This window comes from Leucopleurus acutus, assembly GCF_964270905.1.
Source record: "Leucopleurus acutus genome assembly, chromosome: 1".
NCBI lineage: Eukaryota > Metazoa > Chordata > Mammalia > Artiodactyla > Delphinidae > Leucopleurus > Leucopleurus acutus.
In genome coordinates, this window is record NC_139142.1 from 99,646,713 (window position 1) to 99,672,294 (window position 25,582).

A 25,582-nucleotide genomic window follows, 5' to 3' on the forward strand; every position below is an offset into this window, starting at 1 on the left:
CCGTCCAGACACCTCCAGCTAGTCTCTCATTGGTTCTCCCAATTCCTGTTCATTTTCCACAGAAATTGCAAACTGGGCCAAACAGGAGGTTAAAGGCACTGACTCTCCAAGTGGGGAGAGTGTTAGTAAAGCGTCTGGAATGTTGCACCCGAGTAGCAGGGGACGAAAACTGAGACACATTTGAACACGTTTTCCGATCACATGGTGGATGTAACTCTGGGTTCCACATGCATGTTTTAGCTGAAAGAAGAATCCCTTATACATGGAGAGTTGAGACCCATGGAATGGGTACCATGCAATATGACTTCAAAGGGTCTGCATTTGCTCACCGAACCTCACCAATCCTATCACTGCTGCGTTTATGCCGCTGTACACACGCTTGATTCTCTTTCGGAGACATATAAAACCATAGGTTTTAAAATTCTTACTAGTCAGGTATATTGTTAGGCGTTTAATATGGGGTGTTGAGTCCACTTCGTTGAGCAAGGAGTAGCTCTTGTCTATTACATATTTGGCTTATGGAATGGTATCTGTGCTAATTTCAATCTCTTGTTGTATGCAGCACCCCAACTCACCTTTCCCCTTAAGCAAGCATAAGTTGGTTTTCTACATTTGACACTCTGTTCTGTTTAGTAATTTAGGTCCTGTGTAGCCAAGTTTACATTCCGTGTAGTAGTGATATCTTATGATGTTTCTTTTTCTGTGTGACTTATTTCACTTAGAATCATCGTACCTGAATCCACTCATTATGCTGCTATGTGCCTGATGACATAGATTTCATTGCTGAGTGATATTGCATTGTACGTAAGTACCACAACTTCTTTATCCATTTTTCGCTTTCTGTGATATTGAACTTGTACGGTGAACAAGGTTCTTGTAAACAGAGCCGTCCCAAACTTTGGGATGGCTGTGTTTTTTTGATTTTAATTTCCCTAAGCTATAGGACCATAAGTGGAAGTGCCCTAGGCTCTGTTGCTTTGTTTTTTGGATTTTTCAGGAAACACCATACACTTCTCCAGAGTGGCTGCTGGTAATTTACATCCCAGCCACCAGCATAACAAGGCTCCCAGTTCTCCATGGCCTGTCCTGCCTTTCTGGATTTTACACTTTTTTCAGATGGTCCTTTTGACCAGGGGGCAGTGAGACTTCATTGTAGTGCAGATTTCCTTTGCAAGCTTGCTTGGTTGGCCAAAAAGTGCGTATGCGTTTTTTCCTGAATATATCCAGGAAAAACCGCATACGCCCTTTTTGGCCAAGTGCATCATTGTGGACGTTTTGCCTCTTTTCCTATGCTTTACATGCAATTCCAGTCTACCTCCTGAAATTGGTTTCCTGCAATTCTGCCCCGCTTTCAACTCCTCTTGGCAGCCTTACTTCAATATATTTTTGGAAGATAGCTGTCATTTATAACTCTGCAGGTTTGTGAATTACAGTGCCCCTGAGCTCCTTTCTTCAACTCGCTTTCTTGTGAGCTGGCCGCAACACCGCAGGATTGCTTCAGGCCCTAGTTTGGTTCTGGCACGGCATGCTGAGCCTTTGGTTAATTCCTCTTCCTGGTGGGAAATGAGAGTTAAATTTGCCCGTCCAGACACCTCCACCTAGTCTCTCATTGGTTCTCCCTATTCCTGTTCATTTTCCACAGAAATTGCAAACTGGGCCAAACAGGAGGTTAAAGGCACTGACTCTCCAAGTGGGGAGAGTGTTAGTAAAGCGTCTGGAATGTTGCACCCGAGTAGCAGGGGACGAAAACTGAGACACATTTGAACACGTTTTCCGATCACACGGTGGATCATACTCTGGGTTCAACATGTATGTTTTAGCTGAAAGAAGAATCCCTTAAACATGGAGAGTTGAGACCCATGGAATGGGTACCATGCAATATGACTTCAAAGGGTCTGCATTTGCTCACCGAACCTCACCAATCCTATCACTGCTGCGTTTATGCCGCTGTACACACGCTTGATTCTCTTTCGGAGACATATATATCCATAGGTTTTAAGATTCTTACTAGTCAGGTATATTGTTAGGCGATTAATATGGGGTGTTGAGTCCACTTCGTTGAGCAAGGAGTAGCTCTTGTCTATTACATATTTGGCTTATGGAATGGTATCTGTGTTAATTTCAATCTCTTGTTGTATGCAGCACCCCAACTCACCTTTCCCCTTAAGCAAGCATAAGTTGGTTTTCTACATTTCACACCCTGTTCTGTTTTGTAATTCAGTTCCTGTGTAGCCAAGTTTACATTACGTGTAGTAGTGATATCTTATGATGTTTCTTTTTCTGTGTGACTTATTTCACTTAGAATCATCGTACCTGAATCCACTCATTATGCTGCTATGGGCCTGATGACATAGATTTCATTGCTGAGTGATATTGCATTGTACGTAAGTACCACAACTTCTTTATCCATTTATCGCTTTCTGTGATATTGAACTTGTACTGTAAACGAGTTTCTTGTAAACAGAGCCGTCCCAAACTTTGGGGTGGCTGTGTCTTTTTGATTTTAATTTCCCTAAGCTATAGGACCATAAGTGGAAGTGCCCTAGGCTCTGTTACTTTGTTTTTTGGATGTTTCAGGAAACACCATACACTTCTCCAGAGTGGCTGCTGGCAATTTACATCCCACCCATCAGCATAACAAGGCTCCTAGTTCTCCTTGGCCTTTCCTGCCTTTCTGGATTTTACACTTTTTTCAGATAGCCCTTTTGACCGGGGGGCAGTGAGACTTCATTGTAGTGCAGATTTCCTTTGCAAGCTTGCTTGGTTGGCCAAAAAGGGCGTATGCGTTTTTTCCTGAATATATTCAGGAAAAAACGCATACGCCCTTTTTGGCCAAGTGCATCATTGTGGACGTTCTGCCTCTTTTCCTATGCTTTACATGCAATTCCAGTCTACCTCCTGAAATCGGTTTCCTGCAATTCTGCCCCGCTTTCAACTCCTCTTGGCTGCCTTACTTCAATATATTTTTGGAAGATAGCTGTCATTTATAACTCTGCAGGTTTGTGAATTACAGTGCCCCTGAGCTCCTTTCTTCAACTCGCTTTCTTGTGAGCTGGCCACAACACCGCAGGTTTGCTTCAGGCCCTAGTTTGTTTCTGGCACGGCATGCTGAGCCTTTGGTTAATTCCTCTTCCTGGTGGGAAATGAGAGTTAAATTTGCCCGTCCAGACACCTCCAGCTAGTCTCTCATTGGTTCTCCCAATTCCTGTTCATTTTCCACAGAAATTGCAAACTGGGCCAAACAGGAGTTTAAAGGCACTGACTCTCCAAGAGGGGAGAGTGTTAGTAAAGCATCTGGAATGTTGCACCCGAGTACCAGGGGACGTAAACTGAGACACATTTGAACACGTTTTCCGATCACACGGTGGATCATACTCTGGGTTCCACATGCATGTTTCAGCTGAAGGAAGAATCCCTTAAACATGGAGAGTTGAGACCCATGGAATGGGTACCATGCAATATGACTTCAAAGGGTCTGCATTTGCTCACCGAACCTCACCAATCCTATCACTGCTGCGTTTATGCCGCTGTACACACGCTTGATTCTCTTTCGGAGACATATAAATCCATAGTTTTTAAGATTCTTACTAGTCAGGTATATTGTTAGGCGTTTAATATGGGGTGTTGAGTCCACTTCGTTGAGCAAGGTGTAGCACTTGTCTATTATATATTTGGCTTATGGAACGGTATCTGTGCTAATTTCAATCTCTTGTTGTATGCAGCACCCCAACTCACCTTTCCCCTTAAGCAAGCATAAATTGGTTTTCTACATTTGACACTCTGTTCTGTTTAGTAATTTAGTTCCTGTGTAACCAAGTTTACATTCCGTGTAGTAGTGATATCTTATGATGTTTCTTTTTCTGTGTGACTTATTTTTTTATTTTTTTTATTTTTTTATTTTTATTTTTTTTGCGGTACGTGGGCCTCTCACTTTTGTGGTCTTTCCCATTGCGGAGCACAGGCTCCGGACGCGCAGGCTCAGCGGCCATGGCTCACAGGCCCAGCCGCTCCGCGGCATGTGGGATCTTCCGGGAGCCGGGCACGAACCCATGTCCTCTGCATCGGCAGGCGGACTCTCAACCACTGCGCCACCAGGTAAGCCCTGTGTGACTTATTTCACTTAGAATCATCGTACCTGAATCCACTCATTATGCTGCTACGGGTCTGATGACATAGATTTCATTGCTGAGTGATATTGCATTGTACGTAAGTACCACAACTTCTTTATCCATTTTTCACTTACTGTGATATTGAACTTGTACCGTAAACGAGGTTCTTGTAAACAGAGCCATCCCAAACTTTGGGGTGGCTGTGTCTTTTTGATTTTAATTTCCCTAAGCTATAGGACCATAAGTGGAAGTGCCCTAGGCTCTGTTGCTTTGTTTTTTGGATGTTTCAGGAAACACCATACACTTCTCCATAGTGGCTGCTGGCAATTTACATCCCGCCCATCAGCATAACAAGGCTCCCAGTTCTCCATGGCCTGTCCTGCCTTTCTGGATTTTACACTTTTTTCAGATAGCCCTTTTGACCGGGGGGCAGTGAGACTTCATTGTAGTGCAGATTTCCTTTGCAAGCTTGCTTGGTTGGCCAAAAAGGGCGTATGCGTTTTTTCCTGAATATATTCAGGAAAAAACGCATACGCCCTTTTTGGCCAAGTGCATCATTGTGGACGTTGTGCCTCTTTTCCTATGCTTTACATGCAATTCCAGTCTACCTCCTGAAATCGGTTTCCTGCAATTCTGCCCCGCATTCAACTCCTCTTGGCAGCCTTCCTTCAATATATTTTTGGAAGATAGCTGTCATTTAAACTCTGCAGGTTTGTGAATCACAGTGACCCTGAGCTCCTTTCTTCAACTCGCTTTCTTGTGAGCTGGCCGCAACACCGCAAGATTGCTTCAGGCCCTAGTTTGTTTCCGGCACGGCATGCTGAGCCTTTGGTTAATTCCTCTTCCTGGTGGGAAATGAGAGTTAAATTTGCCCGTCCAGACACCTCCACCTAGTCTCTCATAGGTTCTCCCTATTCCTGTTCATTTTCCACAGAAATTGCAAACTGGGCCAAACAAGAGGTTAAAGGCACTGACTCTCCAAGTGGGGAGAGTGTTAGTAAAGCGTCTGGAATGTTGCACCTGAGTAGCAGGGGACGAAAACTGAGACACATTTGAACACGTTTTCCGATCACACGGTGGATCATACTCTGGGTTCCACATGCATGTTTTAGCTGAAGGAAGAATCCCTTAAACCTGGAGAGTTGAGACCCATGGAATGGATACCATGCAATATGACTTCAAAGTGTCTGCATTTGCTCACCGAACCTCACCAATCCTATCGCTGCTGCGTTTATGCCGCTGTACACACGCTTGATTCTCTTTCGGAGACATATAAATCTATAGGTTTTAAGATTCTTACTAGTCAGGTATATTGTTAGGCGTTTAATATGGGGTGTTGAGTCCACTTCGTTCAGCAAGGAGTAGCTCTTGTCTATTGCATATTTGGCTTATGGAAAGGTATCTGTGCTAATTTCAATCTCTTGTTGTATGCAGCACCCCAACTCACCTTTCCACTTAAGCAAGCATAAATTGGTTTTCTACATTTGACACTCTTTTCTGTTTAGTAATTTAGTTCCTGTGTAGCCAAGTTTACATTCCGTGTAGTAGTGATATCTTATGATGTTTCTTTTTCTGTGTGACTTATTTCACTTAGAATCATCGTACCTGAATCCACTCATTATGCTGCTATGTGCCTGATGACATAGATTTCATTGCTGAGTGATATTGCATTGTACGTAAGTACCACAATTTCTTTATCCATTTTTCGCTTTCTGTGATATTGAACTTGTATGTTGAACAAGGTTCTTGTAAACAGAGCCGTCCCAAACTTTGGGATGGCTGTGTCTTTTTGATTTTAATTTCCCTAAGCTATAGGACCATAAGTGGAAGTGCCCTAGGCTCTGTTGCTTTGTTTTTTGGATGTTTCAGGAAACACCATACACTTCTCCAGAGTGGCTGCTGGTAATTTACATCCCACCCATCAGCATAACAAGGCTCCCAGTTCTCCATGGCCTGTCCTGCCTTTCTGGATTTTACACTTTTTTCAGATGGCCCTTGTGACCAGGGGGCAGTGAGACTTCATTGTAGTGCAGATTTCCTTTGCAAGCTTGCTTGGTTGGCCAAAAAGTGCGTATGCGTTTTTTCCTGAATATATCCAGGAAAAAACGCATACGCCCTTTTTGGCCAAGTGCATCATTGTGGACGTTCTGCCTCTTTTCCTATGCTTTACATGCAATTCCAGTCTACCTCCTGAAATCGGTTTCCTGCAATTCTGCCCCGCTTTCAACTCCTCTTGGCTGCCTTACTTCAATATATTTTTGGAAGATAGCTGTCATTTTAACTCTGCAGGTTTGTGAATTACAGTGCCCCTGAGCTCCTTTCTTCAACTCGCTTTCTTGTGAGCTGGCCGCAACACCGCAGGATTGCTTCAGGCCCTAGTTTGTTTCCGGCACGGCATGCTGAGCCTTTGGTTAATTCCTCTTCCTGGTGGGAAATGAGAGTTAAATTTGCCCGTCCAGACACCTCCACCTAGTCTCTCATTGGTTCTCCCTATTCCTGTTCATTTTCCACAGAAATTGCAAACTGGGCCAAACAGGAGGTTAAAGGCACTGACTCTCCAAGTGGGGAGAGTGTTAGTAAAGCGTCTGGAATGCTGCACCCGAGTAGCAGGGGACGAAAACTGAGACACATTTGAACACGTTTTCCGATCACGCGGTGGATCATACTCTGGGTTCCACATGCATGTTTTAGCTGAAGGAAGAATCCCTTAAACATGGAGAGTTGAGACCCATGGAATGGGTACCATGCAATATGACTTCAAAGGGTCTGCATTTGCTCACCGAACCTCACCAATCCTATCACTGCTGCGTTTATGCCGCTGTACACACGCTTGATTGTCTTTCGGAGACATATAAATCCATAATTTTTAAGATTCTTACTAGTCAGGTATATTGTTAGGCGTTTAATATGGGTTGTTGAGTCCACTTCGTTGAGCAAGGAGTAGCACTTGTCTATTATATATTTGGCTTATGGAACGGTATCTGTGCTAATTTCAATCTCTTGTTGTATGCAGCACCCCAACTCACCTTTCCCCTTAAGCAAGCATAAATTGGTTTTCTACATTTGACACTCTGTTCTGTTTAGTAATTTAGTTCCTGTGTAACCAAGTTTACATCCGTGTAGTAGTGATATCTTATGATGTTTCTTTTTCTGTGTGACTTATTTTTTTATTTTTTTTATTTTTTTATTTTTATTTTTTTTTTGCGGTACGTGGGCCTCTCACTGTTGTGGTCTTTCCCATTGCAGAGCCCAGGCTCCGGACACGCAGGCTCAGCGGCCATGGCTCACAGGCCCAGCCGCTCCGCGGCATGTGGGATCTTCCCAGAGCGGGGCACGAACCCATGTCCTCTGCATCGGCAGGCGGACTCTCAACCACTGCGCCACCAGGTAAGCCCTGTGTGACTTATTTCACTTAGAATCATCGTACCTGAATCCACTCATTGTGCTGCTACAGGCCTGATGACATAGATTTCATTGCTGAGTGATATTGCATTGTACGTAAGTACCACAACTTCTTTATCCATTTTTCGCTTTCTGTGATATTGAACTTGTACCGTAAACGAGGTTCTTGTAAACAGAGCCGTCCCAAACTTGGGGAGGCTGTGTCTTTTTGATTTTAATTTCCCTAAGCTATAGGACCATAAGTGGAAGTGCCCTAGGCTCTGTTGCTTTGTTTTCTGGATGTTTCAGGAAACACCATACACTTCTCCAGAGTGGCTGCTGGCAATTTACATCCCGCCCATCAGCATAACAAGGCTCCCAGTTCTCCATGGCCTGTCCTGCCTTTCTGGATTTTACACTTTTTTCAGATGGCCCTTTTGACCGGGGGGCAGTGAGACTTCATTGTAGTGCAGATTTCCTTTGCAAGCTTGCTTGGTTGGCCAAAAAGGGCGTATGCGTTTTTTCCTGAATATATTCAGGAAAGAACGCATACGCCCTTTTTGGCCAAGTGCATCATTGTGGACGTTCTGCCTCTTTTCCTATGCTTTACATGCAATTCCAGTCTACCTCCTGAAATCGGTTTCCTGCAATTCTGCCCCGCTTTCAAGTCCTCTTGGCAGCCTTACTTCAATATATTTTTGGACGATAAGTGTCATTTATAACTCTGTAGGGTTGTGAATTACAGTGTCCCTGAGCTCCTTTCTTCAACTCGCTTTTTTGTGAGCTGGCCGCAACACTGCAGGATTGCTTCAGGCCCTAGTGTGGTTCCGGCATGGCACGCTGAGCCTTTGGTTAATTCCTCTTCCTGGTGGGAAATGAGAGTTAAATTTGCCCTTCCAGACACCTCCAGCTAGTCTCTCCTTGGTTCTCCATCTTCCTGTTCATCTTCCACAGAAACTGCAAACTGGGCCAAACAGGAGGTTAAAGGCACTGACTCTCCAAGTGGGGAGAGTGTTAGTAAAGTGTCTGGAATGTTGTACCCGAGTACCAGGGGACGAAAACTGAGACACATTTGAACACGTTTCCCGATCACACCGTGGATCATACTCTGGGTTCCACATGCATGTTTTAGCTGAATGAAGAATCCCTTAAACCTAGAGATTTGAGACCATGGAATGGGTACCATGCAATATTACTTCAAAGGGTCTGCATTTGCTCACCGAACCTCACCAATCCTATCACTGCTGCGTTTATTCCGCTGTACACATGCTTGATTCTCTTTCGGAGACATATAAATCCATAGGTTTTAAGATTCTTACTAGTCAGGTATATTCTTAGGCTTTTAATATGGGATGTTGAGTCCACTTCGTTGAGCAAGGAGTAGCTATTCTCTATTACATATTTGTCTTATGGAACGGTATCTGCTAATTTCAATTTCTGGTTTTATGCAGCACCCTAACTCACCTTTCCCCTTAAGCAAGCATAAGTTGGTTTTCTACATTTGAGACGCTGTTCTGTTTTGTAATTCAGTTCCTGTGTAGCCAAGTTTACATTCCGTGTAGTAGTGATATCTTATGATGTTTCTCTTTCTGTGTGACTTATTTCACTTAGAATCATCGTACCTGAATCCACTCATTATGCTGCTACGGGCCTGATGACATAGATTTCATTGCTGAGTGATATTGCATTGTACGTAAGTACCACAACTTCTTTATCCATTTTTCACTTTTTGCGATATTAAACTTGTACCGTAAACGAGGTTCTTGTAAACAGAGCCATCCCAACCTTTGGGGTGGCTGTGTCTTTTTGATTTTAATTTCCCTAAGCTATAGGACCATAAGTGGAAGTGCCCTAGGCTCTGTTGCTTAGTTTTTTGGATGTTTCAGGAAACACCGTACACTTCTCCAGAGTGGCTGTTGGCAATTTACATCTCGCCCATCAGCATAACAAGGCTCCCAGTTCTCCATGGCCTGTCCTGCCTTTCTGGATTTTACTCTTTTTTCAGAAGGCCCTTTGACCGGGGGGCAGTGAGACTTCATTGTAGTGCAGATTTCCTTTGCGAGCTTGCTTGGTTGGCCAGAAAGGGCTTATGCGTTTCTTCCTGAATATATTCAGGAAAGAACGCATACGCCCTTTTTGGCCAAGTGCATCATTGTCGACGTTCTGAGTCTTTTCATATGTTTTCAGTGCAATTCCAGTCTACCTCCTGAAATAGGTTTCCTGCAGTTCTGCCTTGCTCTCAGTGCCTCTTCATAGCCTTACTTCAATATACTTTTGGAAAATAGTTGGCCTTTATAACTCTGCAGGTTTTTGAATTGCAGTGGCCCTTAGCTCCATTTTTCAGCTCTTATTTTTGTGATCTTGCCTCATATCCACAGGATTTCTTCAGGCCCTATTCTTCTTCTGGGGCGCCTTGCTCTGCCTTTGGTTAATTCTTCTTCCTGAATTGAAATTAGAGTGACATGTGCCCATTGAAACCGCTACAGCTATTTTCTCACTGGTTCCCCCTATTCCCATTCATCCTCCGCACTATCTGCAGACTGTGCGATACCGGAACTTAAAGGCATTGACTCTCCATGTGGAGATGTTGTTAGTAAAGTGGCTGGAATGTTGATCCGGAGCCCCAGGAGAGGAAAATGAGGTGCATTTTAGAAACCTTTCCCGATCATATGGTATACCATCTGCTGGATTTCCCATGCATGGTTTAGCTGTAGGAAGATTCCCTTCAACTTGGAGTGTTGGGACCCTTGGAATAAGTAGCATGAAGTATTGCATTAAACTTTCGGCAGTTGCTCACCAAAGCTCTCCAATCCTTTCAGCCCCAAGTGTCCAGCCTTATGTCTTATCCAGCTGTGGGTTTATATGTGGTCATTCCAGGTTGCATCACAGCCCCTGAGCGAATTTTGTAAGAATTTTTCTCTCTTTCATTGTTTCTGCGTTTTGGTTTTAAAATTTATTTCTATAATGGGGTTTAGCTCATTTTCACTGCTGTGTTTGTGCCGCTCTGCGCACACTTGATTCCCTTATGGAGATATATCAATACATGGGTTTTAAGATTCTTATTACTCAGATATATTTCTCTGCGGTTTATAGGGTGTGTTGAGGCCAGTTCATTGAGCAAGGTGTAGATCTTGTCTGATACCTATTTGGTTTATTGAACGGTATCTGTGCTAATTTCAAACTCTGGTTTTATGCATCACCCCACCTCTCCTTTCCCCTTAAGCTGACATAAGTGTGTTTTCTAAATGTGAGACACTGTTCTGTTTTGTAATTCATTTTTTGTGCAGCCATATTTATCCTCCCTCTATAAGTGATATCTTATGATATGTTTCTTTTTCTGTTTGACTTATTTCAAGTAGTATTATCGGACCTCAATCCACTCTTTATCCTTCTACTAGCCTTATTACATTGATTTCATGGTGAAGAGATATTCCATTGTACATAAGTACCACATTTTCTTTATCCATTGTTCTCTTTCCTGGGATATTTAAGGTGTACTGAAGTTGAGGTTCTTGTAAACAGAGTAGCCCTAAACTGTGGTGTGCTTGTGTCTTGTTGATTTTTAGACTTTCCTAGATATACTCCCATGATTGGAAGTGCCCTATGCTCTGTCGCTCTGTTTTTTAGATGATTTAGGAACCACCATACACTTCTCCAGAGTGGCTCTCGGCAGTTCACACATTGTCCATCAGCGTATAAAGGCTCCCTGTTCTCCATGGCCTGTCCTGCATTTCTGGTTTTTACAATTTTTTCGGATGGCCCTTTTGACCGGTGGGAAATGAGACTTCTTTGTTGTGCACATTTGCATTGCTTGCTTGCTTGGTTGCCCATAAAGTGCGTATGCGTTTTTTCCTGGATATATTCAGGAAAAAACGCATACTCCCTTTTGGGCCAACTGCATCATTGTCGAAATTCTGCCGCTTTTCATGTGCTTTAAAGGCGAGTCCAATCTATCTCTTGAAATCTGTTTCTTGCAATTCTGTCTTGCATTCAGATCCTCTTCTTTGCCTTACCTCAACATATTTTTGGACGTTAGTTTTCATTTATAACTCTGCAGGTTTGTGAATTGCAGTGACCCTGAGCTCCATTTTTTAAGTTGCTCTTTTGTGAGCTGGCCTCAAAACCGCAGGATTGCTTCAGGCCCTATTTTGGCTCCGGCGAGGCGGGCTGAGCCTTTTTTTAATTCTTATTCTTAATGGGAAATTAGAGTGACATGTGCCCGTCCAAACCCCTACAACTATTCTCTCATTGGTTCCCCCTGTTCCCGTTCATCCTCCTCACAATTTGCAAAATGTGTGAAACAGAAGTTTAAATGTGCTGATTCTCTAAGTGGGGAGATTCTAAGTAACGTGGCTGGAATGATGAACAGGAGCACCAGGAGAGGATAAATGAGGTGCATTTTAGACACATCTCCCGATCACATGGTGTACAGTCCTCTGGGTTTTCCATGCATGTTTTAGCTGTAGGAAGATTCCTTGAACCTGCAGATTTGGGACCCATTGAATGGGTACCAGGTAGTATTACTTTAAAGGGTGTGCATTTCCTCACCCAACCTCACATTTCTCTTAGCGCGAACAGTTTCCAGCCTTATGTCTCATCCTGCTGTGGGTCTAGATGTGTTCAATCCATGTTGCATCACCGTCCCTGAGGAAAAGTTGTAAGAGGTTTTCTCTGTCTCTCTGTCGTTTATTTTTTTCAATTTATTACTATGTTGTTTACAGCTGATTTTCAAAGCTCTGTTTCTTGCTGCTGTACATCCACTTGATTCACGTACAGAGAGACATCAATAATTTCTTTTTCAGATTCTTACCAGTCATAGATATTCTTTTCCGGTGACTTGAGTGTGCTGAGTGCAGTTCTTTTAGCTACCGTGTAGGCCTTGTTGATTATCAGTTTGGTATTTGGAATGGTATCTTTGCTAATTTCAACCTCCTGGATGATGCCTCACCCCTCCCCACCTTTCCCGTTTAGCAGCCTTACGCGTGTTTTCTACATATTTATGTCACTTAGAATGATCATACGTAACTCCTCCGGAGTTGTTACAACTGGCCATATTTCATTGATTTCCAGGCTGAGTAATATTCCACTCTACATAAGTACCACATCTCTATCCATTTTTTCCCTCCAGAGACATTTAAGTTATATCCTAGTCGAGGATCTTTTAAACAGAGAGGCAGTAAACATTGGGGTGCCTGTGTCCTCTCGATTTTTGTTTTTCCCAAGATATACGCCCATGAGTGCAAGTGCCCTATGCTCTGTAGCTCATTTTTTAGATGCTTTAGTAAACACAATACACTTCTCCAGAATGGCCGTTGGCAATATACATTTCCACTATAAGCCTCACAGGGCTCCCTCTTCTCCTTGCCCTGTCCTGCATTTCTGGCGTTTACACTTTATGAGGATGGCTCTTCTGACTGATGCGAAGTGATATCTTTTGTAGTATTGATTTCCAGTGCCCACCTGTTTGGTTGGCTAAAAAAGTGTATGCCCTTTTCTTGAATATATACAGAAAAAAACGCATACAGCCTTTTTGGCCAACTGCAATGTCGGCAATGTTCAGCCCCTTTTCTTGTGCTTAATGGCGAGTCCTTTCTACCTCCTCAAATCCCTTTCCTGCCATTCTCCCTTGCTTGCCAATCCTTTTCTCTGACTTTCCTCAAGACATTTTTCAGTGATAGATATTTTCAACTCTGCAGTTTCGTGAATTTTACTGCCCCTGAGTTCCATTGTTCAACTTGTGTTTATGGGAACTGGCCACAAAGCAGTGGGATTTCCTCAAGCCCTATACTGTTTCCATGGGCAACCCTAGCCTTTGGTCAATTCATCTTCCTGATTGGAAATTAGAGTGACATGTGCCTGTCTGAACACCTAGGACTTGTCTCTCATTGTTCCTCATCCTTCCGCTTCATCCTCTGGACAAATTCCAAACTGTACGCAACAGGATGTTGACAGTGTTGACATCTCCAAGTGGGGAGACTGTTAGTAAAGACGCTGGAGGGGTGAACCCGAGCACCAGGAGATGAGGAGATGAGATGCCTTTTCCAAACTCTTCCCAATCAGACGGTATACCATCCTCTGGATGTGACAGACATGTTTTAGCAGTAGGAAGAGTCCCATTCATGTAAGGAGAACACCAGGGCTTTTTCAAAATCAGTGTCTCCCCGAAACCCAAACTGGGGAGTTTTTTAAGCTACGGCTACACATATGTTCATTAAGGGCCTTGGGAAGTAGGCAGAGTCCAAACTTTAGATGACTGAAGTCTTCAGGGTCAGAAGCACTCACCACCGGCTTCCCTTAGGTTACACTTTAACTGTCATTGATAGATGATGTCAATAAAAATATCTATTCTTTTTCCGATTATTTCCCCTTATAGGTTATTGCACAATATTGAGTGTAGTTCCCTGTGCTATACAGTAGTTCCTTGTTGATGATCTATTTTATACATAGCAGTGTGTATGTGTTAATTCCAAACTGTTAATTTATCCCTCCTCCCACCTTTCCCCTTTGGTAATAATAAATTATAAGATTTTATACTTCTCAGAAATGGGGGAGCTGAAAGAGAGGTATCATTTTCAATGGAAAAGCATTTAAAACAAGATTGAAGCTTTAACCAAGATTATTAGATGTACATCCTTGGAAAGAAATCACTTCATTTCTCTAATATTGACCTGACAAATAAGACAAACCTTTTCACTGAACTTGCTTATAATAAAGTGATGGAAATATCAAATGGAAGTGTTAGAAACATCTTATTTTACCCGAGCCTTATAAACTGTTCTATGTTAACTACAGTTTGGCTCACACATCTGTTCATTGAAGTTACAATAGTCTCAATTTCTGTTACTGATCCTCCAGAGTGGACCCCAACAAGGGTCCCCCTGCCCAGTGTCATTGGGGCCAACAGATCGAGACTGAGTTTGGTTCCCAAGCAAAGGAAACTTTATATTTTCATCAGAGAATGGAGAGGTGAGAGCATGCACTACCCCGTGGGCTGTGGGCTGGGCTGCTGTGTAGAGATCCTGTCAGAGTCAGTGGGAGGGAGGGGGCGGAGCTCTCAAGGGCCGGGTTGGCTGCAGCTCAGGCTCTATATCTCGGAGTCTGCACTGGGCCCCAGGAGCTGAGGTGTCGACCCAGCCATTCTGCACCAGGAAATCTGGTCTGAAGTGCCGGGTGTGGAACCTCTGCATGCGGGACCCTAGGAGCACGTGAAATTAGACAAAGCACAAAGGATAAAAAAGGTCAGACTTGACTTTATTGCCCACATTCTATTTTTATCTCCCAGGGATTTTTAATGGGCTTTGCTGGGGACAAACCCCTCCTCTGCCTTTTGTCCCGTTCCTCATTCTTGGAGTGCTGAGGGTGCAGACCCTTCTTCTGTAACTGCTGAGTGCTGAGTTGGGAGCCCTCATACCAGGGGACGAGGGTCAGAACTTCTCCCCAGCAGCCTCCAGGTGACGTTGATTGGCCCCAGGACCCCTGCCTCCCTGCTCGTCCGCCTGAGCACCAGCATTGGAAGTGTTATAGATTCTAATGACCTTTAAGGGTCCAGGAAAGAGATGTGCAGAGACGCTGTGGGGGCCGGTTTCACCCCGCCCCACATTTGTTCGGCCACCTTAGGCTGACCGTTTCTGCCAGCCTAGATGCTCTGACCAGTAGTCTGCTCTTTCTTCAATTAGGCCCCTGAATTAACGTAAAAACAGCACCAGGTGTCAGAGCCCTGCCCGCTCAACTCCCAGACAGTCCAGGGTCAGTGGTGATCAAGGACCATGATGGCCACTGAGTCAACAGCCTTTTGAAGTAAACAGGAGTCCAGCCGGTCTTATTGGCCACCATCATCACGGTGTCTGTAGGCTTTTCTATGGTGACGGTGTGATATACGGTTCCCCCGCCAAGATTATTAGCTCCCCTCCGGGTGCAGGAAGTCCTGCAAGCAGTAGTCTACTCCTTCAGGACACACTATTGTTGTTTTATGAGAGAAACTCCAGGTCAAGTGATGTTCGCACGAGTCGTCATGGTGCCCTGTTGCCCCCGGTTATCTCTCTGGATGTTGGAGTTGGAGGGCCTCCTCACTCGAGGTCGGTGTGCCCACGGAGCGAACCCTGCAACTTCAGGGCATGGTTGGTGATTAGGATCACCACGTGGGGTCCTTTTCCCTTAGGAGGGAGGTGGCCTTTTGGGCTGCTGATTTCCAGGTTTTTAGATACCGCCAGTATCTTGGCCAGATGTGGCAGTGGGCCAAGCCCCTTGGTGACTGTAGTTTATCCTACCTGGATGGCATTCTTGCGTTGTTCCATTTCAAGTGGTCCCAGTTTTTGCACTAATTCTCCAATGGCGATTCACCTTTCACCGGGAATGGAAAGGTCAAAGGGTTTAGCTCAATTAGGGAGTTCCAGGGCAAGGGTCTGAATTGACTGCTCTTTCCATTCTTGAAAGGCCACTTCTGGATTCTGTTCAAAAGGATCATCATCTTTTCCTTTCAGTGTTTCATATAGAGGCCCAGCTAGTAGACTGTAGTTAGGGATCCAGAAGCAGCAAACCCTGGCCTCCCCAGGAACCCCTAAGCTGTCTTCTAGTTTTAGAAAGGGGTAAGGCTGCAAATGGTTTCTTCCTTTTCCTGGGATGGGCTTCTCTGACCTTGTGTGAGAATGAAGCCCAGGCAGGTCACTGCAGTCTGTGATATTTGAGCTTTTTCTTGGACAACTTCTATCCTTTATTGGCTTGGTAGTTCAGAGGCCTCCTTAGTAGGGCTGGCGATCAGAATGTCGTCTGCATATTGAAGGAGGGTTTCCTTTTCCAGAGGTAGAACTTTTCGGTCGTTAGCTAAGCTTTCCCCAAAGATGGTGTGGGAATTTTTGAACCCTTGGGGCAAGACGGCCCGGAAGTATTGTTTTAGTTGTATGTTGAGTCCTGCCACTCACAAGCCAAAATTTCTTGTGACTCTGGGACTAATGGAATACAAAAGAAGGCATCATTGAAGACTAATACAGAATACCATGTCCTGGTGGTTGGTAGAATGACCAGCAGGGTGTAGGGATCAGGAGCAACTGGAGGTATATCCTCGGTGGCTTCACTGACTGTCCTGACATCCTTTACCAGGTCCCCAGCAGCCCATGGGGCTCTCGTGGTCAGGCCAATCCCAGGATATGGAGCTCTCCTGGGCAGGTACCCCACCCCCAACCCAGCCCACGGGGCTCTCATGGTCAGGCCCCTCCCAGGATACAGAGCTACCCTTGCAGGTACCGTGGCAGGGCTGGGCACACAGGAACCGTGCACATAGCCCTCATTGAAGAGCACCCCCAGCTCACCTGTCGCTCAGAGCTGACACAGAGCACCTCAGAGCAGGACTTGAACTAACAAACAGCAGCTCCGACAGGTCTGTGACCCTGGGCATCACTCTGTGTGGCCTCCCTCCACCTGGTCTTCCAGAGACTTCCACTGCACCCAGGGCACCAGGCCTCTGTCTCCAACCACCACCCACCCCTCCTCTCCCTGACTCCTGGGTTCCTCTCATTAGGAGAGGGTTTTCTTGAAGTTGTCTCCCACTCATGGGCCAGATAAAATGATTAGAAAACAAGCCAAAGCTGCAGCCCCTTGTCTATCCTGACTCTCAGGAGCCCACACCTGTTCCTTGGACCTGGCCGGTTCAGCAAGTTCCATTTTCTGCAACTGTGAGCCCCTGAGGGGTGATGATTGGCTGACCTGGGCAGCCTTACCATGCCGGCCAGCCCTCCCCAGGTGTGCCTGGGTTGAGATCAATATAAATACCACTCCAGGCAGCAAAAGCCCCTGCAGCTGTGCCTGACGCCATTTTCTCTGCCCTGTCAGCAGTCTCGGGGCTGGGCTGGTGGGAGGGAGTGAGAGGCCACGGCTTTGTGGGTGGCCCAGTGTGAGTGGGGCTCTGCTGGACTTTCTGCAGCAGTTGCCAGGCTGCCACCTGCTAAAGAAGAGGATGTGTCACCCATACCTGCTGCTGGAATTTCTCCCTGGGCAGAGGTGAGGAAGGAAAAAAGCAGTGGGGGCAGGGACAGGACGGGTATCTCAGGCAGGGAAATGGAAATCTTCCAGAAGAGCACCCAGGGCCAGGACCATCCTGGCTGGCCTGCAGGCACCAAGTCAGCTGGCATGCTGTCACTCGTGTGGCTCCATGGCCCTTCCTCTAGGCTTTCAAGTCCTTGTATATATTCAGGTGTTTTACCTGGGAAGGGCGGGAACAGTTCAGCAGCAACTGGCCTGGGGTTCAGCTCACGTTTACTCACAGATGCCTCGGCACGGTGCCCCAGCTTTGCAATGAGGACGCTTGTTGTGTGGGGGCTGCTGGCTGAATGGGAGACGATTCCCCACCACTGACCAACTTCAGAATTGTTTACAACTGGAGCAAGTGCCCTGATACGGTTTTCCTCTGAGTAACTGGTGGGTTCTGTTTTTTTTTCTCTTTTTCGTTTTTGGTTCAAGGTAGATTTTATTCCTCTTTTTTGTATTTACAGATATAAGCATGGAAATAATTTATTCATATAAATACATGTATGTGAAGGGAATAATTGTTTTTTCTGTTTTATTTTTTAAATTTTATTTCTTTTTAATTTTGAATTTTATTTTATATTTTTATACAGCAGGTTCTCATTGGTTATCTATTTTATACATATAAATGTTTACATGCCAATCCCAATCTCTCAACTCCTCCCACCACCACCCCTCCAAGAGCTTTCCCCCCTTGTTGTCCATACGATTGTTGTCTACATCTGTTGCTCTATTTATGCCTTGCAAAACGGTTAATCTGTACAGTTTTTCTAGGTTCCACATATATGCATGAATATACAAGATTTGTTTTTCTCTTTCTGACTTACTTCACTCTGTATGACAGTCTCTAGATCCATCGACGTCTCTACAAATGACCCAATTTCATTCCTTTCATGGCTTAGTAATATTCCATTTTATATATGTACCACATCTTTATGCATTCGTCTGTCTGTGGGCATTTAGGTTGCTTCCATTACCTCGATATTGTAAATAGTGATGCAATGAACATTGCGGTGAATGTCTCTTTTTGATTTATGGTTTTGTCTGGGTATATGTCCAGTCCTGGGATTGCTGTATCATATGGTAATTCTATTATTAGTTTCTTAAGAAACTCCATATTGTTCTCCATAGTGACTGTATCAATTTATATTCCCAACAATAGTGGAAGAGGCTTCCTTTTCTCCACACCCTTTCCAGCATTTGTTGTTTGTAGATTTTCAGATGATGCCCATTCTAACAGGTGTGAGGTGATACCTCATTGTTGAGTCCATTTCGTTGAGCAAGGGGTAGGTCTTGTCTATTACGTATTTGGCTTATGGAACGGTATCTGTGCTAATTTCAAACTCTGGTTTTATGCAGCACCCCAACTCACCTTTCCCCTTAAGCAAGCATAAGTTGGTTTTCTAAACTTGAGACCCTGTTCTGTTTTGTAATTCAGTTCATGTGTAGCCAAGTTTACATTCCGTGCATTAGTGATACCTTATGATGTTTCTTTTTCTGTGTGACTTATTTCACTTAGAATCATCATGCCTCAATCCACTCATTATGCTGGTACAGGCCTGGTGACACAGATTTCATTGCTGAGTGGTATTCTGTTGTACATAAGTACCGCAACTTCTTTATCAATTATTTGTTCTCTGGGATATTTAACTTGTACTGTAGAAGAGGCTCCTGTAAACAGAGCCGTTGTAAATTTTGGGGTGGCTGTGTCTTTTTGATTTTAATTTCCCTAAGCTATAGGACCATAAGTGGAAATGCCCTAGACTCTGTTGCTTTGTTTTTCAGATGTATCAGGAAACACCATACACTTCTCCAGAGTGGCTGTTGGCAATGTACATCCCGCCCATCAGCATAACAAGGCTCCTTTTTCCCCATGGCCTGTCTTGCCTTTCTGGATTTTACACTTTTCTCAGATGGCCCTTTAGACCGGGGGGAAGTGACACTTCATAGTAGTTCGGATTTCCATTGCAAGCTTGCTTGGTTTGCCAAAAAGGGCGTATGTGTTTGTTCCTGAATATATTCAGGAACAAACTCATACGCCCTTTGTTGCCAAGTGCATCATTGTCGATGTTCTGCCTCTTTTCCTATGCTTTAAATGCAAATCCAGTCTACCTCCTGAAATCGGTTTCCTGCAATTCTGCCCCGCTTTCAAGTCCTCTTCGCAGCCTTACTTCAATATATTTTTGGACGTTATCTGTCATTTATAACTCTGCAGGTTTGTGAATTACAGGGCCCCTGAGCTCCTTTCTTCAACTCGCTTTCTTGTGAGCTGGCCGCAAACCCGCAAGACTGCTTCAGGCCCTAATCTGCTTCTGGCAGGGCACGCTGAGCCTTTGGTTAATTCCTCTTCCTGGTGGGAAATGAGTGTTAAATATGCCCGTCCAGACACCTACCTCACTCTCAACCCCTTGGTGATGTGGGTCCTCTGGTTTGTGGCCACTTTTGCTGGGTTCCTCACCTTTCGATGATGTGGCCCCACTAGTGTGAGGACACTCCTGCTTGGTTCTCATCCACGTGGTTATGTGGACCCCCTGGTGAGAGTCTGTTCCTGGCTTTGTTCCTCACCCACCTGTGAGGGAGACCCTCTGCTGATAGGTCACTCCTGCATGGCTGGCACACATTGCCTTGGTGAAGTCAGCCGTGTGGTGGCAGTTGGAGCGTGCTGGGAATCTCTTCCCCCCGGTGATGAGGGCCCTCTTGCATCAGGCCCTGACTGCTGGGCTCACCAACTTTTCTTAGTGAGCCCAGTGATGCTTTGGCACTCCTCTTAGGATCCCATCTCCATGGGGATGTGGGCCTTCTGCTCTGAGGTCCCAACGGCTGGGTTGTTCACATTTTCATGATGTGGGCTCTCTGGTGTTAGTTCACAGAAGCCTGGATCCCATAGCCTCTGTGCTCTTGGCCGCCTGCTGGGAGGTTCCAACTGCTGGATTCCTCACTTTTTTAAATTTTTGGGCCCTCTGTTGTGAGGATCCTCCTGCCTGCCTCACTCCCAGCCCCTTCGTGATGTGTGTCGTCTGGTTTGAGGCCACATGTGCTGGGTTCCTCACCTTTCGATGATGTGGGACCAATGGTCTTAGGAGACTCCTGCCTGGTTCACATCCCCTTGGTGATGTGGGCCCTCTGTTGAGAGTCTGATCCTGGCTGGGTTCCTCACCCATCTGTGAGGTAGGCCGTCTGATGTGAGGTCACTCTTGCCTGGCTTGCTCACCTCGCCTTGTGGACATGAGCCCTCTGGTGGCACTTGGAGCCTGCTGGGAGCCTCCTCTCCTCGGTGATGAGGGCCCTCTGGCATCAGGCCCTAACTGCTGGGCTCCCCACATTTTGTGATGTGTGCCCAGTGGTGCGAGGACACTCCAGCCAGGTTCACATCCCCATTGGGGTGTGGGCCTTCTGCTCTGAGGTCCCAAAGCCTGGGTTGCTCACAGTTTCATGATGTGGGCTCTCTGCTGTTAGTTCACTCCTGCCTGCATCCCATAGCTTCTGTGCTCTGGACCGCCTGCTGGGAGGTTCCAACTGCTGGATTCCTCACCTTTCTTATTCTTTGGGCCCTCTGTTTTTAGGCTACTCCTGCCTGCCTCACTCCCATTCCCTTTGTGATATGTGTCCTCTGATTTGAGGCCACATGTGCTGGGTTCCGCACCTTTCGATGATGTGACCCCACTGGAGGGAAGACAGTCCTGACTGGTTCCCATCCCCTTGCTGATGTGGGCCCTCAGGTGAGAGTCTGATCCTGGCTGGGTTCCTCACCCTTCTGTGAGGTGGGCCCTCTGCTGTGAGGTCAATCATGCCTGTCTGGCACACGTCACCTTGGCGACGTGGGCCCTCTGGTGGCAGTTGGAGTGTGCTGGGATCCTCCTCCCCTCGGTGATGAGGGCCCTCTTGCCTTAGGCCATAACTGCTGGGCTCCCCACATTTTCTGATGTGCGCCAAGTGAGTGAGGAGACTCTTGCCAGGTTCCCATCCCCATGGCGATATGGGCCTTCTGCTCTGAGGTCAAAACGGCTGGCTTGCTCACAGTACCATGATGTGGGCCCTCTGCTGTGAGTTCACTCCGGCAAGGATCCCTTATCATCGGTGCTCTGAGCCGCCTGCTGGGAGGTTCCAACTGCTGGATTCCTCAACTTTTTTATTCTATGTGCCCTCTGTTGTGAGGCTCCTCCTGCCTGCCTCACTGCCAGCCCCTTGATGATGACTGTCCTATGGCTTGAGGCCACATGTGCTGCGTTCCTCACCTTTCGATGATGTGACCCCACTCGTGTGAGGACACTCCTGCCTGGTTCCCATCCCCTTGGTGAGGTGGGCCCTCTGGCGAGAGTCTAATCCTGGCTGGGTTCCTCAACGTTCTGTGAGGTAGGCCCTCTGCTGTGAGGTCACTCCTGCCTGGCTGGCACACGTCACCTTGGAGACGTGAGCCCTCTGGTGGCAGTTGGAGCGTGCAGGGCGCCTCCTCCTCTCGGTGATGATGGCCCTCTGGCGTCAGGCCCTAAATGGTGGGCTCCCCACATTTTCTGATGTGCGCCCAGTGGTGCGAGGACACTCCAGCCAGGTTCCCATTCCCATGGGGATGTGGTCCTTCTGCGCTGAGGTCTCAACTCCTGGGTTGCTCACAGTTTTGTGATGTGGGCCCTCTGCTGTGAGTTCACTGTGGCCTGGATCCCATAGCCTCGGTGTTCTGGGCCGCCTGCTGGAAGGTCTAAATGCTGGAATCCTCACGTTTTTTATATTATGTGCCCTGTGTTGTGAGGCTACTCCTGCCTGCCTCACTCCAAGGCCCTTGGTGATGTGGGTCCTCTGGTTTGAGGACACATGTGCTGGGTTCCTCACCTTAAGATGATGAGGCCCCACTGGTGTGAGGATAATCCTGACTGGGTCCCATCCTCTTTGTGATGTGGGCCCTCTGGTGAGAGTCTGATCCTGGCTGGGTTCCTCACCCATCTGTGAGGTGGGCCCTCTACTATCAGGTAACTCTTGCCTGGGTTGCTCACCTCGCCTTGTTGACATGAGCCCTCTGGTGGCAATTGGACCCTGCTGGGAGCCTCCTCAGCTCTGTGATGAGGGCCCTCTGACGTCAGGCCCTAACTGCTGGGCTCCCCAACTTTTCTTAGTGAGCCCAGTGTTGCTCAAGCACTCCTCTTAGGTTCCCATTCCCATGGGGATGTGGGCCTTCTGCTCTGAGGTTCCAACGGCTGGGTTGATCACAATTTCATGATGTGGGCTCTCTGGTGTTAGTTCACTGTGGCCTGGATCCCATAGCCTCTGTGGTCTTGGCTGCCTGCTGGGAGGTTCCAACTGCTCGATTCCTCAACTTTTGTATTCTATGGGTCCTGTGTTGTGATGCTCCTCCTGCCTGCCTCACTCGCAACCCCTTCGTGATGTGGGTCTTCTGGTTTGAGGCCACATGTGCTGGGTTAGGCAACTTTCAATGATGTGGCCCCACTGGTGTGAGGACACTCCTGCCTGGTTCCCATCCCCTTGGTGATGTGGGCCTTCTGGTGACAGTCTTATCCTGGCTGGGTTCCTCACTCTTCTGTGAGGTAGGCCCTCTGCTGTGAGGTCAATCCTGCCTGACTTGCACACATCACCTTGGCGACGTGGGCCCTCTGTTGGCACATGGAACCTGCTGGGAGCCTCCTGCCCTCGGTGATGACGGCCCTCTAGCATCAGGCTCTAACTGCTGGGCTCCCCACGTTTTCTGATGTGAGCCCAGTGATGCCAGGACACTCCTGTCAGGTTCCCATCCCCATGGGGATGTGGGCTTTCTGCTCTGAGGTCCCAATGCCTGGGTTGCTCACAGTTTCATGATGTGGGCTCTCTGCTGTTAGTTCACTCCTGCCTGCATCCCATAGCTTCTGTGCTCTCGGCCGCCTGCTGGGAGGTTCCAAATGCTGGATTCCTCACTTTTTTTATTCTTTGGGCCCTCTGTTTTTAGGCTACTCCTACCTGCCTCACTCCCATCCCCTTTGTGATGTATGTCCTCTGATATGAGGCCACATGTGCTGGGTTCCTCACCTTTCGATGATGTGGCCCCACTGGTGGGAGGACAGTCCTGACTGGTTCCCATCCCCTTGGTGTTGTGGGCCCTCTGGTGAGAGTCTCATCCTGCCTCGGTTCCTCACCCTTCTGTGAGATAGGCCCTCTGCTGTGAGGTCACTACTGCCTGGCTGGCGCATGCCACCTTGTAGACGTGGGCCCTCTGTTGGCAGTTGGAACCTGCTGGGAGTCTCCTCCCCTCAGTTATGAGGGCCCCCTGGCGTCAGGCCCTAACTGCTGGGCTCCTAACATTTTCTGATATGTGCTAAGTGGTGCAAAGCCACTCCTGCCAGGTTCCCATCCCAATGGGGATGTGGGCCTTCTGTTCTGAGGTCCCAACAGCTGGGCTGCTCACAGGTTCATGATGTGGGCCCTCTGCTGTGAGTTCACTGCGGCCTGGATCCCATAGCCTCGGTGCTCTGGGCCACTTGCTGGGAGGTTCCAACTGCTGGATTCCTCAACTTTTATATTCTATGGACCCTGTGTTGTGAGGCCAGTCCTGCCAGCCTCATTCCGAACCCCTTGGTGATGTGGTTCCTCTGGTTTGAGGACACATGTGCTGGGATCCTCACCTTTCGATGATGTTGTCCCACTGGTGTGGGGACACTCCTGCCTGGTTCCCATCCCCTTGGTGATGTGGGCCCTCTGGTGAGAGTCTGATCCTGGCTGTGTTCCTCACCCTTCTGTGAGGTGGGCCCTCTGCTGTGAGGTCACTCCTGCCAGGCTGGCACACATCACCTTGGCGACGTTGGCCCTCTGGTGGCAGCTGGAGCCTGCTGGGAGCCTCCTCCTCTCGGTGATGAGTGCCCTCTAGCGTCAGGCCCTAACTTCTGAGCACCCCACGTTTTCTGATGTGAGCCCAGTGATGCCAGGACACTCCTGTCATGTTCCCATCACCATGGGGATGTGGGCCTTCTGCTCTGAGGTCCCAATGTCTGGGTTGCTCACAGTTTCATGATGTGGGCTGTCTGGTGTTAGTTCACTCTGGCCTGGTTCCTCTAGCCTCTGTGCTCTGGGCCGCCTGCTGGGAGGTTCCAACTGCTGGATTCCTCACCTTTCTTATTTTTGGGCCCTCTGTTATGAGGCTCCTCCTGCCTGCCTCACTCCCAGCCCCTTGGTGATGGGTGTCCTATGGTTTGAAGCCACATGTTCTGGGTTCCTCACCTTTAGATGATGTGGCCCTACTCATGTGAGGACACTCCTGCCTGGTTCCAATCCATTTGGTGATGTGGGCCCTCTGGTGCGAGTCTGATCCTGACTGGGTTCGTCACACTTCTCTGAGGTGGGCCCTCTGCTGTGAGGTCATTCGTGCCTGGTTGGCACACATCGCCTTGGCGACGTCAGCCCTCTGGTGGCAGTTGGAGCCTGCTGGGAGCCTCCTTCCCTTGGTGATGAGGGTCCTCTGGCGTCAGGCCCTAACTGCTGGTCGCCCAAAATTTTCTGATACGTTCTCAGTGGTGCGAGGACACTCCTACCAGAATTCCATCCCCATGGGGATGTGGGCCTCCTGCTCTGAGGTCCCAATGGCTGGGTTGCTCAGTTTCATGACATGGGCCCTCTTCTGTGAGTTCACTGTGGCCTGGATCCCATGGCCTCGGTGCTCTGGGCCGCCTGCTGGGAGGTTCCAACTGCTGGATTCCTCACTTTTTTATTCTATGGGCCCAGTGTTGTGAGGCTACTCCTGCCTGCCTCACTCCGAGGTCCTTGGTGATGTGGGTCCTCTGGTTTGAGAACACATGTGCTGAGTACCTCAGCTTTTGATGATGTGGCCCCACTGATGTGAAGACACTCCTGCCTGGTTCCCATCCCCTTGGTGATGTGGGCCCTCTGGTGAGAGTCTGATGTTGGCTGGGTTTCTCACCCTTCTGTGAGGTGGGACCTCTGCTGTGAGGTAACTCCTGCCTGGCATGCTCACGTTGCCTTGGCAATGTGAGCCCTCAGGTGGCAGTTGGAGCCTGCTGGGAATCTCCTCCCCTCAGGTATGAGAGCTCTGGATAAAACACATATGCCCTTTTTTGCCAAGTGCATTATTTTCCAAGTTC